The sequence below is a fragment of the Muscardinus avellanarius genome (genome assembly GCF_963383645.1).
Source record: "Muscardinus avellanarius genome assembly, chromosome: 2".
In the NCBI taxonomy this organism is placed as follows: domain Eukaryota; kingdom Metazoa; phylum Chordata; class Mammalia; order Rodentia; family Gliridae; genus Muscardinus; species Muscardinus avellanarius.
This window is the reverse complement of record NC_137787.1, coordinates 69,197,997-69,205,343: the sequence shown is the minus strand read 5'-3', so window position 1 is coordinate 69,205,343 and position 7,347 is coordinate 69,197,997.

Genomic DNA, 7,347 nt, shown 5'->3' with positions numbered 1-7,347 from the left:
AATTTGTGATCTCCCTGCCTCAGCTTTCTGAGTAGCTGGGATTGCAGGTGTGGTAAACTTGCCCAGTTTAGTTTTTATTTTAACAAAATTTTTGTAGTTCATGCTAAAAAATTTCAACTGGAAGTACTTTTATGCTAACTAACCAATATTGAATATTATCATGTCTTACAATTCAGTACATTTTTTAATATTAATATTTCCCTCTGAAAAATCATGAGGTCCTATTAGAATATCAGGAGGTAAGGAGGCACTGAATAAAGTTATTGAAGGAGATTTCCTAAATACAGAATGACACCTCAGCTCTATTATTATCTTCTTGAAACTCTTTTTGTTTGCTGACATCATATTTTTCTGGCTCAGTTTCTCCGGCACATCTTCTCAAGGGGTCTGTTTTTATTCTAGCTCTTTCTGTGGTTCAGTGCTAGCCTAAAGAACTTTCTGCAATGATAGAAATATTCCATGCCTGCATATCTAATCCAGTAGTCACTAGCCATGTGCAGCTCTTGAGCATTCGCAATGTAGCTGGTCAACATTAAATTATTACATTGTAATGCCTCTAATATGTGAACATTATTTCTTAGAAAATTTTCCCAACATATGCAAAGATCTACATAAAGCAGACATGTACTAAGTGTTGCTAATTGACATTTTCACATTTTTCCTTACAGCAAGAATTTAGATCCACTATATTTTTAAATAAATGAATACCTTACTGACCCCTGGTGTTCAAATGTGGCCTTGCATGCCACCCAGGCAACCAACTATTTCCACATTCCTGTTTTTTTTAACTTTTTCTTATTCGAGGTAGTGTGTTGCACATAATTTTGATCAGAAATCAGATTCATTAGCCAGGCATGGTGGTGCATGCCTGTAATCCCAGTACTTGGGAGGCTGAGACTGGGGGATCACATTTTTAAGGACAGTCTCAGCAAGTTGTGAGATTTATCAACCTAGCCAGGTCCTATTTCAAAATGAAAATAGAATAGGGCTGGCGGTGTAACTAAGAGGTAAAATGCCCCCGGGCTCAAGCCCCATTAACACACACACACACACACACACACACACACACACACACACACACAAGCTTGTACACATCAGATCTATTTTCATTCTAGTTATAGATTTGGTGGGATTCATAATTATATTCAACATTTGATTTTATATAATTGGTAAATCAAAATAGTGCCAGTCTAAAATTGGAAGTCTGTCTGATTTTCTCCCTCCCTCCAGTTCCTTGCTACTTTCTCTCCCTTTCATTAATTTCTGGTTGTATTAGTCTGGATGTATATGTACATGCAATTGGCTCACGTGGTCTCGGAGACTGAGAACTGGAGATTCAGGTGTGTCGATGGGCTAGCACCAGTCTGAGTCCCAGTCCTGAGGCAGGAGAAGGCCGATGTTCCAGCTAGAAGACAGCCAGTCTTTTATTCCATTCTAAGAAAGAAAACATCCTTTCTTACTCATCCTTCAACAGCCTAGATGTGAGCCACCTACATTGGGGAGGGCAATCTGCTTGCCAGCCCACTAATCCAAATGTCAACCTCATCCTGAAACATGCTCAGTAGAAACAGTGAATCAATTTGATGTAAAATCAATCTCATCTTCAGCTTATATGTACATCTATGAAAATGTTCAAGTGTGTATGCCTAGCTTGCTTTTTGATCCTCCTTTCAAGTGATCTGAAAGGACAGCAGAAATCATATATTATTAGACATTCAGCGCTGACAATAATTCTAGACAGTGTGCAGTTCAATTCTCATATGTTATGGGTGTACTAGTATTGGGAAGAGGTTTTAAAATTTATTAATGTATCAGTATTGGGAAAGAAGTCCAATTTTAAAAATATATCTTTTATACTAAAGAAAGCCAGGGCTAGCTAGCAGAGACTTGTAATTTCCATTTGTAAAAGAGGAAGGTTGGAGCCAGAGAGGGGAGGAAATCCCAGATCCTGGAGAAACAAGTTCACACATCTTGGGGGATGAAACAAAAGATATAGGCCTGTGTTTGGAAACAGGATGGCTCTCCCTCCAGCCCCAAATCTGGCTGGAGACAGCAGAACCAGGGTTGGAGATAAGGGGTAGCATATCTCCAGATCAAAGGACCTGCCTAGGACTTGGGCAGGATAAACACTCAGTAAACTGGAGTTCTTTGGCATTTTCATTCGAATTGCCCCCCCCCCCCCGCCCGCCTGCCTCCCTAGGCACAGGGCTGTAACTATCTTTGTATTTCTATCTTTGTAATAAACTTCTTTAAATCTTCAGCAGCTGTCCAGGTGATGAATATTTATTCTTAGCTTAGGACAAGAATCCACCGTTTGTCTGTTTGTGTGGTGGTGGTGGGGGAATTACTTCTCCCCACGCACACCACTGCACACCACGCACATTTCACCCCCAACATAATGGGGAGCATTTAAGAAGACAGCATACCAATGATAACATTGTTACATGTCAGGCTTTCTTTCTTTCTTTCTTTCTTTCTTTCTTTATTTATTTATTTATTTATTTTTTGGTGGTACTGGGGGTAGAACCCAGAGGCTTTCTACCTCCGGGCTATACTCCCAGACCTATTTTATCATTTATTTGGAAACAGGGTCTCACTAAGTTGCTGAGAGCCTCAGTACTGAGGCTGGCTTCGAACCTGTGTGATCCTCCTGTCTCAGCCTCCCAAGCGCGGGGATTACAGGTGTGCGCCACCATGCCTGGCTTCAGGTTTACTTTAGGCCTGTTTTCTCCTCAGTTACTCCATGGCAAACAAAAAGGGACTTTCATTGTTAATTTGCTGAATGTTTGTTAAGTATCTTCTATATACCATAGATTGTGCTTGGCACAAGGAAGATATCTTCTATAGTCTAATAAAGAGTGCAGATAAATGAAAACTGCAGATAAATGAGCAGGACTTGTAGCGCTGAGGAGGTAGAAAGAAAATAGGCAGATAGGGAAAAGGCCACTGTAGAAAAAAGTTAATTTCCTGAGTTTCCTGACTTTCCTGAGAGTCAACAAATACCTGAAATTCCAAAGGCTCAGAGATAAGAAGGCCAGAGCTTCACAAAAGCCATCTGTTTACTAATCAATAAACCCACTGAGCAAGTCTGGCATTCCTGAAAGTAGACCCTTCAAAGGACTTGCAAATACCCTATGCAAATTCTCCTTGGAAGTCACCCTAACCAAAATGGATTTGCAAGCAGTCAGGTCTTTGCCTTACTCAATGGCAAAGGGGACTTTCCCACTCCGGACCCCCTCCCCTTTTGGGGAGCTGTTCTCTCTGGCAGGTCTTGTTGGCTCTGAGAGAAGGCAGAGTGCATCTGAGGGCATGTGGCTTGGGCGACTCTGGAGTAGTGACCTGAAGGCCTCTGCTGGACAATCATGGCTGACCAGGCCCCTAGGGGTGACCTGTACCTCTTTTCTGGCAGATCTCATGGACTCTAGGAGAAAGCAGTTTGCAACTGATGGGCACTTGGCTCGGGCGACACTCGGGTAGTGACCCTGAAGGCAGCTACTGGACCCCGGAGTTCCGACCACTCCTATGGGGTGTTCGTCCACAGCACTTTTCTTTCTCCCTTCTGAGTTCCAGCCCCTTTGGGGGTGTAGACAAGTACTCACCAGGTTTTCTCTCAAGAAACCCCTGTTTCAGCGCCATGTGATAAGTGCATTAAGAAAGCAAATGGGGCCAGGCATGGTGGTGCACGCTTGTAATCTCCGCACTTGGGAGGCTGAGACAGGAGGATTGCGCAGGTTCGAAGCCAGCCTTGCTGGCATAAGAGACCCTGTTTTAAAAAAAAAAAAAATATATATATATATATGTGTGTGTGTGTGTGTGTGTGTGTGTGTGTGTGTGTGTGTGTCTGGGAGTGTAGCCTGGAGGTAGAAGGGTTTCCAGGAACTCCAGTACCAAACACACACACACACACACACACACACACACACACACACACACACACAAATAATAATAATAATAATAAAATAAATTAAAAAAAATAAGAAAGCAAATGGGGCTGGGTGTGGTGGCACACACCTGTAATCTTAAGTACTCCAGAGACTGAAGCAGTAGGATCCAAAGTAAAGCTGTGTCTAAAAAAAAAAAAAGCAATTTAAATCAGAATGGCTGAGGATATAGTTCCATGCTTGCCTGGTATATGTGAGACCCTGGGTTTAGTTCCAAGTATTATAAAAACAAAACCTAACAAACTTCATCAGAAGTGCTGACTAAGCTTTGACCAAGGCAGCAATTTCAACAAATCTTTAAGAACTGACTTTGTTGTATCTGTAAGAAATGTCACCCGGCGTGGTGGCACACGCTTGTAATCCCCATGCTTGGGGCAGAGTCAGGAGGATCGCACAGGTTTGAAGCCAGCCTCATTAGTTTAAGAGACCCTGTTTCCAAATAAAAAGTATAAAATAGGTATGAGAGTGCAGCTCGGAGGTAGAAGGGTTTCCAGGAACCCCAGTACCACCAAAAAAAAAAAAAAAAAAAAAAGAAAAAGAAAGAAAAAAAGGAAATGTAAACATTTCTAGAGACCACATTTGTTTATAAATAGGGATCAATGTTTAAAAACAGCAACAACAAAGAATCATAGTACTCCTTATCTTCCTGATTAAATATTTGAGCCTCCCCTAACCCAGGTAAGAAGAATGAAGATAAGGAAAATGCAAGGATGCTGGCAGGAAGTACATTAGAGAGTTTAAAAGTCACTTCAGTAAGAAATAATAGCACTAAAGTGCTTCAGGGAAAGAGTCACATTTAAAAATTCAAGGCAGACTGTGGGGAATTTATATGAAATCGATGCTTAAACTTTATTTTAACAAGATAATTTGTTTTAGGAACTCGGGATGCAAGAAAAGCTTGGCTACAGGTAGAGAGGTAGTCCTTGAAAGAAAAGAAAACGTTTTTATATTGGAATTTTGGGGAAACTTAACAATATGTTGGGAGACAGAATTAGATGCAACTACTAGATCTGATTTTTTAAAGACCTGCTTTTTGTGTTTTATTGCTAATTGAGAATTCATCTTCAGAAACATCTACAATTTCAGATTTTAAATTTCCACAAATGCTATAATTGTGACCAAAAGAACTTTCTACAAAAAATCAATTGCAATTGCTTTTTGGCTTCCACACACAGTCATTAAGAATAAATGTCAGTATTTGTAATGGTACAAAAATTAGTCTTGCTGCAAGGGTAATGATTTTCAATAGTCTAAGAGCAGAGAAGAAAAACTGAAAATGCATTTTAGAAGGTGAAGATAATATAAGAAATATATTACTGCTCTAGAAGTTTCTCAGCCTTGGGGACTTTAAGACCTAACAGATTGGAATTGTCTGAGAACTCACTATTGTATCTTGAGCACAATGGCATAATTTTATCTAAAGTTAATTGTTGAAAGTTTTATTTATAGAGTTTGAAAATTTTATTGATAGTATTATATATAAGACATGTTTTGTCTGAAGTTCATGGTATTTATTTCATGGAATTTCAATTAATTATTGAAGTCTGGGGTATTATGAAGTATTTACATAATGCAATCTATTGTAACCATAAAGGATTTGTTTGCTTGAAAATAGGCTTTTCTCCTTTCCCTAGTTTTCTTCAGTTTTCAGCTTGTTCCTTCATTCCTTGTCCATCTGAGATCTAATTTGTCTTCACTTGTTTTGAAACCTCAAAGAATCCTGTACTGCTGACGACATGAGGTCCCACTTATTTTGGGGAAATTCAGCTTACAATTCAAATGCTGACACTGAACACAGCAGAGCAGAGATGATTCTTATTAAGAAACTCTAGGTTATCACACTTAAATAAACAGGTCTGAGAAAATGCAGAAAACTTAACTTTTATTCGGCTATTACATCCAAATTCTGCAGATTTGAAATTTGGTTAACATGATCACAGAGAGAATTTTTACAGGAGAATTGAGTTATTAAAAGGTAGCACACAGGGAGAAAAGGCAGTGAAAATCTGGAGCCTGGGCTTGACAATTGTCATTACATAGTCAGCTTTTATCAAGCACCTATTATCTGCCAAGGTAAAGGCTTATAAGGAATATAGATTATTATCTCAATATAGGCACTAAATTCAGGTAGATTATCATCTCAGAGCCTATCCTCCTAACCTCTCTAGAGGAAAACCTGTTAACCTTTAGGTTCTAAATTCAAGGCAGTCTTTAAACTTCACTATGCATTAGAAAAAGCTGAAGAACTTATTAAAAATCTAGTACCTATGGGTTTAAAAATTTACCTATAAGCCAGGCGTGGTGGCGCACGCTTGTAATCCCCTCGCTTGGGAGGCGGAGACAGGATGATCGTGCAGGTTCGAAGCCAGCCGCTCTGGCTTAAGAGACCCTGTTTCCAAAAATCAAATAGGTCTGGGAGTGTAGCCTGGAGATAGAAGGGCTTCCAGGAACCCCAGTACCACCAAAAAAAAAAAAAAAAAAAAGAAAGAAAGAAAAGAAATTTACCTATAATGTGGATTAGAAATTTAGACACACTAGCTGTGGTGGCTGAGGTAGGAGGACCACAGATTTGAGGACAGTGTTGTCAATTTAGGGAGATTTTCAGTAATGTAGGGAGACCCTGTTTCAAAAACAAAAAATAAAAAGGGCTGGGGAGCTGGGGGTATAGGTTGGAGGTAGAATGTCTCTGAGTTAGATTTGCAGTACCAAAAAAAAAAAAGAAAGAAAGAAAGAAAAAGAAAAAAAAGTAGACACAGTAGAGTTCTATACTCCTTTGGCAAGGATCAAAGAGGATGATAATGAAGTAATTTTGCACATGTGCTGAGATGTTTGCTAGCCACTGAAGAAGGAAGCTTTTGTTCTCAGCACCCCTCTGCCTCTCAAGCTGCTTCCTGCCTTGCTCTTTAGCACCAGCCAGGAAGCACCCTCCCAGGGACTTCTCTGGTTACTCTGGAAGAGTGACCATGGCCTCATCCAAGTACACACTTTTCCTAATGGAAGTGCTCTGCCCAAGCATTGACAGCTTCTTTGAATATCATGCCAAGGGTCAAAAGAACAAGATATTTCTCACAGCCCACTGGGACTGTGGAGCGGAGAGTAATGAAAGGCAGCTCCTTCCAAGCTTTGCTAAGAGCCCTGAGTGGCAAGTTAAATTTGAATCCATTTTCTAAACAAGATTTAGTGAAGATGCTCATTGGAAATAACCATCTCTTATGGCAATGACATAATTTCCGGTATTGTAACTTTGATATAAAGTGTTAACACAACTTGTAAAACCAATTAGCATATTGTTCATTTTGATCTTTTTTTTTTTTTTTTGTGGGTCTGGGAATGGAACCCAGGGGCATTCGACCTCCAAGATACACCCCCTGCCCTATTTTTTATTCTTTATTTTGAAGCCGGGTCT